The sequence below is a fragment of the Balaenoptera borealis genome (genome assembly GCF_965194805.1).
Source record: "Balaenoptera borealis genome assembly, chromosome: 14".
Classification (NCBI taxonomy): Eukaryota; Metazoa; Chordata; class Mammalia; order Artiodactyla; family Balaenopteridae; genus Balaenoptera; species Balaenoptera borealis.
In genome coordinates, this window is record NC_138875.1 from 23,087,734 (window position 1) to 23,100,228 (window position 12,495).

Genomic DNA, 12,495 nt, shown 5'->3' on the forward strand with positions numbered 1-12,495 from the left:
TTTGCCATCTAAAAATGTCCCCTCACCACCTCACTCCCTTAAATCCATTTACCAAGGGCCCAAACACCTCGGTTTCACTTTTAGAGGAACAGCTAGCAAAGCAAATTCCTTGCCACCCAGAAGAGAATATGCAAGGATTTTATTCTCCACTCTCAGGAATGCCTCTGGAAGGTTTTGGAGAGCTAAGGGAGGTAGGAGAATACAAGAGCCCTGGACATGTCGAGGGAGGGGGTGGGGGGCTGTGGAGAGGAAGGGGCACAGGAGGAGGTGGGAATGGGTCCCAAAGAGAAAGTCTGCTTTCTTCCCAATTTTCCACCACCCCACTTGGTGGGCCCTGCCCACTCTTGGAATTTGGTTCTGCAAAAGAGTGGTGGGCTTCCCTGGTGGCGCAGTGGTTGAGAATCTGCCTGCCAATGCAGGGGACACGGGTTCGAGCCCTGGTCCGGGAAGATCCCACATGCCGCGGAGCGGCTAGGCCTGTGAGCCACAACTACTGAGCCTGCGCATCTGGAGCCTGTGCTCCGCAACAAGAGAGGCCGCGATAGTGAGAGGCCCGCGCACCGCGATGAAGAGTGGCCCCCACTTGCCGCAACTAGAGAAAGCCCTTGCACAGAAACGAAGACCCAACACAGCCATAAATAAATAAATAAATACTTAAAAAAAAAAAAAAAAGAGTGGTGATCTTTCTTTCACTGTGTATGACAAAGCACTGCCAGTGAATTTGGTTTTCAAAACTAATTCATACAGCAGTTAATGTGTGAACCTGTAGTTCATTCATCTTCACAGCTGTATAGTATTCCAGCGTCTTTATAGAGGGAGTTTGTGAAGAGGCACTAGGTATTCTTTTGTTAGATTTACTTCTAATAAAAGAATTATCATAAAGAATTTGGCTGGTCTTTATTCCCAGTTCCTGGGAGGGAGACTCTAAACCCTTTGGAATTTCCTGAGTAATAAGAATGTCTTTGTGATTCATGGTGGACCCCTAGACATTTTCAGGGTGGGTCTAGCCCAAAAGACCAACTATATGATTAGAGGATTATGGGGCTGGAGATTGAGTTCATTCAGGTGGTCAATGATCCAATCAACCACACCCCAGTAATGAAACCACAGTTAAAACTCTGCACACTGAAGGTTGAGTGAGTGTCCCTGGTTGCTGATACACATCAGTTTGCCAAGAGGGTGACCAAGAAGCTTCACATTTGGAACCCTCCTAGACCTTGCCCTATGGATCTCATCTTTTGGCTGGTTGTGATCTGTATCCTTTATAATAACACTGTAGTTTTAAGTATAGGGTTTTCCTGAGTTTTGCGAATTGTTCAAGTGAGGGGGTGTGGGAATCCCCAAATTTGTAGCCAGTTGATCAGATATGCAAGTGGCCTGGGAAACCCTGAGTTTGTGGCTGATGACTGCAGTAAGGGCAGTCCTGTTGGGGGGAGTGCCCTTAACCTGTGAAGTTTGTCCTAACTAAGGGTAAGAACTGAATTGCCAAATTACCAAATATTTTTGGATTGCTATTATAAATGGTATATTATTTAAAATTATGTTTTCTGCTTTCAGCCAGTGTGTAGAAATGAAGTTGACTTTTGTATATTAATCTTCTTTTTTTTTTTACAGACTGTTCTTTTTTTTTTTTTAATCTTCATCCTTCCTGTTTTTAAATTTATTGATTTATTTATTTATGGCTGTGTTGGGTCTTCGTTTCTGTGCAAGGGCTTTCTCTAGTTGTGGCAAGCAGGGGCCACTCTTCATCACAGTGCGCAGGCCTCTCACTATCGCGGCCTCTCTTGTTGCGGAGCACAGGCTCCAGACGCGCAGGCTCAGTAATTGTGGCTCACAGGCCCAGTTGCTCCGCGGCATGTGGGATCTTCCCAGACCAGGGCTCAAACCCGTGTCCCCTGCATTAGCAGGCAGATTCTCAACCACTACGCCACCAGGGAAGCCCTGTATATTAATCTTATATTCAGCAACAAAAAGACTAAAGTCTTTTTATTAAATCTATTGATTTGGCTGTAGATTGAGGTTTTATTTAGACAGTCAAATCATCTGTGAATAATAACAATTTTGCCTTATTTTGTTTGCCAGGACTAGTGCAATCTTAGCATGTTCCTAGTTTTTTGTTTTTTATTGTTTTGTTTTGGCCACATCGTATGGCTTATGGGATCATAGTTCCCGACCAGGGATTGAACCTGGGCCCTTGGCAGTGAAAGTGCCACGTCCTAACCACTGGACCTCCAGGGTATTCCCCAGCATGTTCCTTGTTTTTAAAAAAGGCTTTTATAAAAAGAAACAAAATTGAGTTATTTGTAGTGAGGTGGATGGACCTAGAGTCTGTCATAAAGAGTGAAGTAAGTCAGAAAGAGAAAAACAAATACTGTACGCTAACACATATATGTGGAATCTAAAAAAAAAAAAAAGGTTCTGAAGAAGCTAGGGGCAGGACAGGAATACAGACGCAGACATAGAGAATGGACTTGAGGACACGGGCAGGGGGAAGGGTAAGCTGGGACGAAGTGAGAGAGTGGCATGGACATATGTACACTACCAAATGTAAAATAGAGAGTTAGTGGGAAGCAGCCACATAGCACAGGGAGATCAGCTCGGTGCTTTGTGACCACCTAGAGGGGTGGGATAGGGAGGGTGGGAGGGAGATGTAAGAGGGAGGGGATATGGGGATATACATATACGTATAGCTGATTCATTTTGTTATACAGCAGAAACTAACACAACATTGTAAAGCAATTATACTCCGATAAAGATGTTAAAAAAAATGAGAAAAAAAAATTGATAGGTAAAAAAAAATAAATAAAAAAGGCTTTTAACATTTCACTGTTAAGTATAACATTTTTGAAGATTTTTGGGAGAAACCATTTTTTAGATGGTTTAGGAAAAAACCATCTAAGCATTTAGGAAATGCTTTTATCCCTAGTTGGTATGAGTTTTTATCATTCACAGATATTGAACAGATATTGAATTTTCCAGAATGTTTTTCTGCATCTACTGAGATGATCATGTGGTCTCTTTTTTTTTTCCTCCTTTAATTTGTTTCTGGTTTTCTTAGCAAGCTTTTAATGTAGCAGAATATTTCCTCTTTTTCTATTCTCTGTAAGAGTTTGATAAGACTTATGTGTTATTTAAAAGTTTGGTTGAACTTGCCTGTAAACTACAGGGCCTGAGGTTTTCGTTGTGAGATTTTTAACTACTGATTCAGTTTCTTCAATGATTATTGCATTATTGAGGTGTTCTACTTCTTTTTGAGTCAAATTTGATAAAATTATATGTTTATTTATTAAATAATTATATGAAATGAATAAATTCTTAGAAAACTGTAAGTATATATTTATTTAATAAATGAACACTTATGAGCATAGGGTTCATAGTATTCTCTTAGTTTTGAATCTGTTGCATCTGTGGTTACATTCTTTGCTATTTTAGGGCTGTTGGGATAGTCTGATCCTAGAGGCCACTCGCCTCTCTGTGGAAGGCTGACACTGAAGCCTGCGACTTGCTGCCTGATTTGATTTTATTTCATGTTGATCAAAGATGTACCACATATAGGAGTGTTTGGGGGCATGACCCAATAATGTAAGCTAGGCCCTGACTGGGTTTCTTCCTTCCTTCCTTCAGGAGAATGAAAACCATGATCAGCTGTCATTTTGATTCCCAGAGGGAAAGAGTATTATTGTCCTTTAAGAGCTCATTTGTGTGGTCTTACTATGGTTGAGTACTTTTTAGAGTGACAGAGGAATATGGGTGATCTCCTCTAACTGAGTTAAGAAGGCTTCACAAGTCCATCCCTTAAGGCAGCTCTGAGAAACTGCTCACTGGGCAGGGCCCATGAACCCTTGTACCCGCAGGTTGTCTGGCCCCAAGGGGCCTCATGTTGAGGATTTAGGACTCAGACTCAGCTGATAGGAATGACTTGGGCTAGTGAAACCTCCAAGCTGCTCAGGAGACCTTGAAAACTCTCTAGATGGCTGAGAATGCTCTGTACTTGCTGGGCCCAAGGGCCAGAGGTGACCAATATCATCCTGCTTCCTTCTGTTCCCCTCTGTGGATGAAGGGACAGCCTACCTCCTTCCTCCTCCCCATTTAGATATTTTGGTGCACAGTTAGAACCCTCAGAGGCTGTGGATCTGACCTTCTGACTCTTCCTCTGAAAGAGATGTTATAGGTCATTTCAATCAAGCCTCTCATTTTGCAGAAGAGGAACTCCTGACCATCACCATCATCATTATCAACAACAGCCATGATTACTAAGCCCTTACTAGATGCCTGCCAAGTACTGTATCAATACTTTACATAAAGAACTTCAATGAATACTTCACCAGAGTCTTGTTAAATCATGAATACAGCAACTACCTACTGAGCTGCTATGTTCCAGCTACTTTTTCTGAGTGCTGGGACAGAGCAGTGAACAAAGCAGATAAGTTCCCACCTCTGCTGTCCACATGCTACTCCTGTAGAGGAGGTGTTTTTATTCCTATCTTACAGATAAGTAAAGTAAGGCTTAGAAAAAGATAAGGTGACTCAGCTAGTTAAGTGTTGAAGCTGTGAATAAGCCAGGTCTTGTTTTGAACAGCTTTGCTCTACATTAGCAATTCTCAAACTGAAGCAGGCATGAGAATCACCTGGAGGGCTTGTTAAACTCAGCTCTCTGGCTCCGCCCCCAGGGAGTTTCTGATTCAGTGAGTCCGGAGCAGGGCCAGAGACTGCGCAGGTCTAAAAAGTTCCCAGGTAATGCTGATGCTATGGGTCTGGGGGCCGCACTTGGAGAAATCACTGCTCTGTATACAGAACCAGGACTCTGAGTTCCTCGCTGCTTCTTTCACACCCCACTTCCTCTTCTCCTCACCGTGTCTCTCCTCCGAGTATGTGCAAGGGGCCCCATACCAGGCCGACTCCCTGCACGTTCCCAGGACCTCAACCCCGCTGCTGCCAGCCAGCGCTGGCGTGCGCTGCCATCATCATCTGTGTCTATGTGGATAATTACCCTAATTAAACATGTTCTCACGCTGCATGTAAACAAGTTGTGCTGGGAAAAAGGGCTGTTCCTGCACCTGATTTCTCAGGCTGTGTTATGGGCAGAACACACAACTCACGCCTGCTAATGCTGGCTGCTTTGGCCCTGAGTCGGATGAGGAGGAAGGTCTCTGGATCCAGAAAAGACCCCAGATTGGAACCTCATAGTCTTTCAGGGTGTATGGTTAGGCCACTTGAGATGCCTGTCCTCTTGTTCTCTGTACCTCCCCTGATCAACTAAGCCCTGCTTCACTTACATGACTATCCAATGCTCTTAATTATAGGGCTTAATTAGCCCCTGGTAACCGAGGAGCCCTCACATCAATTCTCCCTATAAACAGTAGTTTCCTTCTCCCGCAAGCAGTGGATGTTGCTGTCACGTCCTGCCTGCCGCACGCGACGGTATGTAGCTCCAGGACCCTTTGCCTCTGACTTTTAAGATTCCCCTGTCTCTTTCGTAAGACATCGTAAGATCGATGTCTCTGTTGCTGTCTCTGGGCTCTTTCTTTGGTCTCAAGGCTGGGCAACTATTATACAAAGCTTGCAGCCCTTCAGGGTGCAGCCCAACACAGGGTGAGTACGGCCGAGTCCTGTTTTCGCAAATCTGCAGTTTCTGCAGAATAATTCTTGTGTGTCTCCAGGGAAGCCCACACTGTCCTCAAGCAGCCCCTGTGGTTGGACGTCGGGGTTCAATGCCAGGGAGCACCATCTCATGCTGTTCTCCTGGCTCTCAAGGGTCCAACCCTCATCCCGACTCGTGGTCAGGACCTCATGGTCTGTCCTCTCCACACTCCTCTGCTCGGTGGGTCCCCAAGGCCAGGAGAAGCTTTAGAGGCCCTTAGGACTGATCTATCTTGGTGCTCCTTTCCTGTATGTAATTCAAATAAAATCCACACAAACTATAGAATAAGTGTAAGGAAGCCTGTTTTAGGCTGAATTGTGTCCTCCAAAATTCGTATCTGGAAGTCCTAACCCCCAGTACCTCAGAATGTGACCTTATTTGGAAATAGGGTCATTGCAAATGTAACTACTTAAGATGAGGTCATTGGGGAGGGTCTTAATCCAGTATGGCTGGTGTCTTTCTAAAAAGGAGAAATTTGGACACAGACATGCATGCTGGGAGAAGATGAAGGCAGACATCAGGGTGATGCTTCCACAAGCCAAGGAACGCCAAAGATTGCCGGCAAACCACCAGAAGCTAGAGGGGAGGCACAGGACAGATTCTCCCTCACAGCCCTTAGAAGAAACCAGACCTGGCGTATCCTTGATCTTGGACTTCCAGCCTCCAGAACTGGGAGACATTAGATTTCTGTTGTCCAAGTCACTCAGTTTGTGGTGCTTTGTTACAGCAGGTCTAGCAAACTAATACAATGTCCGACAAGGGTCTAATTTTCTTCCCACAATGATTACTTTGATTTTGTTGTTGTTGTTGTTTTTAATAGCAAAAATCAAATTCCTTACAAATCCTTTTGGGTGTTTCTGTTCTGCTGGGGCCCTGACTCTTGGGTACAGTGCCCTGAAATATCTTTGGGTTTTCTTAGCAGGAGGCCCTGGCTCTGGCCTCATCCAGTGCAACCTGCACTGCCCCGCCAGACAAAGATTTCTCAGATGCTGGGTATCTGTGTTGAGAACGTGAGCTTGGGTTCAAATCCTGGGCCAGTAACTTACTTGCTGGTGACTCGCAGTAACTTTCTTAACCCCTCTGAGCCTCAGATTCCTCATCTGCAAAACAGAGGTAATACTTTCCAAGGTGGCGGTCAGGGCTCAATGGGAACATACGAGAAGCACCGAGTTCTGAACAGATGCTCCTCTGCCCTCCCTTTCTCAGTCTCTGTGTCGATAGAGACTTTAAGCGTTCTTTCGCTTGTTGTGTTATCGCTAAACCCACCAGCCTGCGCGCTCTGGTTCTTCCTGCTCTGCCTTGCTCTCCCAGCCTTCTCACGCTTCTCCCACCGGGGTCATGCTCTGCTGCGGATGGATGCCCACCGCCTCTGCTCTTGCCGTAGCCCTCGCCTGGAATGGCTCTTCCCTCATTCCTATTTAGATCCTAACAACCCACAAGGCTCACTCCACGCCCCACTTCCTCAGGATGTCCTCTTTGACCCCTTCAGCTCCAAATGACCTCTAACTTAGAGGAAACATGGGCCAGAAAGGGAAGCAGGGAAAGGAAAGTTTTCGACAAAGGATCTCATCTGTGTCACTCATTCCACACTGACTAGATGCCACCTTGTCTGACTTGCTAGGATTTTAGTCTATCTTCTGTCTTTCCCGTTGGATCATTGGCTCCCAATAGGCAGGGAAGAGCAGTCATAGTCAACACTGCTATTTATCAAGCACTTACCATTTAGGCTGATTTCTTAGAGTGGCCAGGTGAAGGAGAAGTAGTATAATTTCCCTCTTAAGATACCCAGCGCAGATTTTCCACATTCAGCAAGTGTCTGCTGGTGGCAGCAGCGGTGACATATTAATGACTAACCTCTGGTTGTCACTCTCACACTCTTTCCTCCTCTCAGGGTGGTGTGGGTGCAGAGTGACAAAGCGAGCAGGGCCAGATCTTCCTGGGTGAATTAGTGGCCACCAATATGGTGTCGTGGAAGCCCACTCTATGCAGATAACTCTCCCGGGGGCCTGATATTCCCACCTTCAGGTAAATGACATGGGGTGAGATTCTGGTGTGTAAGAGGCCACTTGTTAAAATGCAGAAAGATACCTGTCATTCATTCGGCAAGTATTACATGTTCACAGCTGGGGAGACACATACAGACATGAGCTGGTGTTAAAGACTTTACTGCATGCTCTGTTGGGGAGAGAGGACACCACGTGAGGTAAGCTTTGTTAGTGGAGTATCGTTGAGGAGTTTGCCAGGTGTCTCCCAGCGGGACTCTGAGGGAACAGGACACCAGAGGTGCAGAGGAGGGACATGTTTGGCCCATGAGACAGCGATTGTAGAGGGCTTCGATGGCCCTGGGTGGCCTGAGGACCCTGCGTGCATGCGTGGTGGGTAGAGGGAGAGTTAGTAGAGAGTGGAAGCTGAGAACTTTCCATCTAAGGTCGGTGGCTGAGCCCACCGGGGGCAGCCCTCAGGGAACCTGCATCCCGGAGGACTGGGACATCCCTGGGGGAAGTCATTCTGGCCAGCTGAGATTTCCAGAGAGCAGAAAGTCTGCCCTGTGTGCACAAAGCCCCATGACGTTCTTTCGATTTTAATCGTTTTGGATAGAAATGTTCCCAAAATATTTAGGGCAACATTTTCAGTAGCTTCACAGTTTTTTCTCTTTCTTCAATTTTTTTTTCTAGGCAGCAGGACCTTTTGATATTCCCCATCCAAAGTCTCTTGCAGGCAAATACTGAGCACTCCTCATTGAATCAGGGGGGGAAGTCACAGCCCTGAAAGGGGGCCACCCCTGCATCACTGCAGCAGCCCCTGGGCAGAACCCTGGGGCTCCAAGGAACACAATCTGTGAAAGCATCTGTGGTGGAAGCAGCATTGGACCACAAGTCAGAAGTCCCAGAGGGAAGCCCAGCTCTACCACGCACAAGTCACGTGAGCCTAGGCCAGTCTCTTGGTCACGCTAAGCCTTCGTTTCCTCATCTGTCAAATGGGAGACGATAGCATGAGCCCTGCCTTTACCCCAGGATTATCATAGGAATTAAATGATAATCAAATATGTGGAAAGAATTTGCACACTTGAAAGTGCCTCCCACCCCAGGTTCTATTGTCCTTCAAGTTAGACACACCACTGGCTGCTTAAAATACACTGAATGTGATTGAACATCCTTCGGCAGGGTCAAGAATTTGAACGTCATGATTCTGAGCCATCACACACAGAAGCTCTCAGAAATCAGAGGCAGAAACTTCTTTCAAGAGCCTGATGGCTGTGACTCTTAGTTAATTCTAATGTCTGTCTTTCTATTTTTTTTCTGTCTCCTTCCTTGTCAGACTACCGACTGTCACTTCTCTCTGCTCTTCGGGTGCCTGTCTCGTCCCTAGTTTGCTGCCTCTTATCCACTGTGGACTTGACAACCGGATAATGAAGTTTATGAGAACTGTGTGTAAAGTGAACAGGCTCAGGTAAAATGTATAATAAACGTCGTGCATGGGCTATACACCATCTGTGCGGCAGTTAAAGATCTTTTTAGCTTCTGTCTTGCCTGTGCCTCAGATGAATGAGGCTGCAAAACAGAGGGACTGCTGTCCTCAGTCATCATTTCAAAACTTGTGCTGGGCTTGGGGGCCACCAGCCAACCCTCATGCGTGCTCGCCCACTGCAGGACCCATAGGAGGCTGCTGGGTCAAAGCTGCGAGGACAGAAACAGGTGTCTTTGTGCCAAGTTCTCTGACCCCAGGTTCTGGCTGCCTTTGGGCCTTTGGTTTTCTTTCCTCCCACATGCCCTGCTCTGTCCCACCGAGTAAGAAGAACTCACGTTTCCTAAGGGCTCCCTCCCTGCCAGGCCTGGTGCTGAGCACTTTGCATTCTTTAGCTCAATCCATCCTTAACACAACCCGAGAAAAACAGATGCCGTTATTTCCTTCTTACAGGTAAGAAAACTGAGCTTAGAGAGGATGAATAGCTTGCTCAAGGTCACACAGTTTTTCAGAAGTAGAATCAGGGCTGGAACCCTGACTGCTATGCTCCAGAGTTCCTTCTCCTGGGCTCTCAACAGTGAATCCCAGGCCCTGCTGCATCCTGGGTGTCCAGAATCTCTCCTACAAAAGGTGAGTGGTCTGCGCCAGAAACCTCCATTTAGTCTGTGGAGAACAATGAAAGATGTCCTCTGGAGAGCAGAGGGGGCCCCCCAGGACTGGGGGAGGCCCTGTACTGAGGCTCTGGGTGGGAAGACCCAAGACCTAGGCAACAGTCAGGTGGTGTGATTTCTGGAGCAGCAGGAAAGTTGCTTGAAAAATACTGCCTCCACCTGCTGGCTGATGCCTGAAAATTCCTTTCCCTGAGATTCAACCTTTCCTTTCACAGTCAAGAGTAAAACTTACTTCGTCCCAGCTTACCCTTCCCCCTCCCCATGTCCTCAAGTCCATTCTCTACGTCTGTGTCTTTATTCCTGTCCTGCCCCTAGGTTCTTCAGAACCTTTTTTTTTTTTAAGATTCCATATATATGTGTTAGCATATGGTATTTGTCCTTCTCTCTCTGACCCACTTCACTCTGTATGACAGACTCTAACTCCATCCACCTCACTACAAATAACTCAGTTTCGTTTCTTTTTATGGCTGAGTAATATTCCATTGTATATATGTATCACATCTTCTTTGGGATGAAGTGAGAGAGTGGCATGGACATATATACACTACCAAATGTAAAATAGCTAGCTAGTGGGAAGCAGCCGCATAGCACAGGGAGATCAGCTCGGTGCTTTGTGTCCACCCGGAGGGGTGGGATGGAGAGGGTGGGAGGGAGATGCAAGAGGGAGGAGATATGGGGATATATGTATATGTATAGCTGATTCACTTTGTTATACAGCAGAAACTAACACACCATTGTAAAGCAATTATACTCCAATAAAGATGTTAAAGAAAAAAAAGAGTAAAACTTAAAATATAAACATCTTCTGGCTCTGTGGCCATATTTTAACATTCATACTAAAGTGTAAATGATTGATACCAGCTTCCCTTTTAAGATCCATGGAGGGTTTTGAGAAAAGGAGGAAGCACCAAGTGGTGCTCCTGTGGATGTAAGGAAGGATGGGAAAGGAGATGGGGGATGGCAAACTGAGGAGGGAAGCTCTAATGTGAGCAAAGGGAGGCAGAGAGAGGAGACTAAGAGATACAGATTCTACCAGCTCTGCAGTTTTGGCTAAAACTAGTCCTGGCTCTAGACATTCTCACTCTCTTAAACCATCAGAGGTGTTCTCTGCCCAAAGGTACATGGGGCAAGAGCCTATTGAAAACCTTGAAGTAAAACCTGAGAGTGATAAAAACCTATTTTGCAACGAAATTCTCCAGGCTTTTTTTTGTTTGTTTGTTTTAATGCTCTGACTTTAGGATGATTGGTTTTGGAAAACTGCTTCTACTTGAACGCCACATGGGCATTTAAATGACAACGTGTGGGTATGTAGGAAGTCCCCGATATCAGCGGTCCCCAACCTTTCTGGCACCAGGGACCGGTTTCGTGGAAGACAATCTTTCCACGGACCGGGGCGGGGGCGGGGAGAGGGGGGTGTTGGTTCAGACAGTAATGCGAGTGATGGGAAGCGGCAGATGAAGCTTCGCTCGCTAACGGGCTGCTCACCTCCTGCTGTGCGGCCCGGTTCCTAATAGGTCCCGGACCGCTATCGATCTGCGGCCCGGGGGTTGGGGACGCCTGCCATATATACATAGAGTAGGCTCTTACACAGACTGTGCCCCAGGATTTAAGTTCAGTAGCACAGACCTCCATCAGAAAGCAGAAAATGTTAAATTTCAACTGACCACGAATCCTTTCTTTATAGAGTTAAGTCAAATTCTTGCTCCTTCCGTATCTCTCTGGAGCCCTGCCCTTCCTGGAGACACTTTGCCTTCCTGGCAGATTCATTTCTGGAGCTTTCATTTTGCTGTCTTGCAGGACAGATTTTTATTTTATTTTTTAATTGCAAAGTGGTACAGGTTCACTTAAAAAAATTTCAGCCATCAAAGAAATAATCCTTAAAGGGAAAGTTATTCCTTGATTCTCAGGGTACCCCACCTAACCCCATGCCCTAAAGGGAATCGCAATTTAGCATAAGTCCTGTTTTTTTCCTTTCCTCTCTCCATCCACACGCACATATACTTTCTTTCCAAAAATGAAATAATTCTATTATACTTTACCTTAACCTGCTTTCTTCACCTCAGTTACAGACGACTTCTCATTAGGATGAAAAGAGCTTTTTAAATGGTTACACAGTGAGTGCAGAATCCCTTTGTCATTTATAATCTCTGTTCAAAGCCCTTAAATTTTTTTTCCAAATGCCTTGTTCTCTGTGGGGATTTGGGTGCTCTGAAATATGTCAGCCTAGGTTAACTCACTGTGTTAAGCTGTTGTTAGCAGCAAGATGCTCTTCCGAAAGGAAATAAGTATAACTTACCTATCAACTCTCACCTGGATCTGAATAAGTAGGAGTGGGGTTGGGTTAGGAATGTGAGAGCCCAACCGGAACAGTTATCACTTTAAAATAGGGGGGCAGCTACCACTTTCCTTTTCTACTGTCTATTACGAAGAGGCTCTGGAGAGAAGCAAGGTCAGAGGGGCTGGCCGCAGAGATCACTGTAATGACCTGAACCAGCCAAGGCAGGTGAAGCAGAAGAGCTAGCTTGGGAGACATGAGCCTTCTGGGCTAACTCAGGTCTCGCACCCCTCCTTTTTGGGCTGTCCCCGTCCAGGCTTTGTGGAGAAGGCTAGGGGGGCAGAGTCTAAGGTGGATTTGCCAGGGACTTCACATCCATCCTGTCTTGCTTCCTTGATCTCACTGTTCTGAATCGGTGAGCTCAGTCCTAACTCTGTTCCTCT

General features: G+C 46.0%; 1 protein-coding gene and 1 long non-coding RNA gene across 5 annotated transcripts in view; one reads left to right on the plus strand and one right to left on the minus strand.

The window, feature by feature from the left end:
- The window catches only part of LOC309611253, a 43,119-nt gene extending 33,986 nt beyond the window's left edge, over positions 1–9,133 (plus strand). The window contains exon 2 of the long non-coding RNA XR_014234423.1: positions 8,960–9,133. This is a non-coding gene — a long non-coding RNA (uncharacterized lncRNA). The remainder of the gene's footprint in view (positions 1–8,959) is intronic.
- MAPK4 (mitogen-activated protein kinase 4) overlaps positions 1–12,495 on the minus strand; it is a 180,283-nt gene that overhangs the window by 36,674 nt on the left and 131,114 nt on the right. The window lies entirely within an intron of this gene.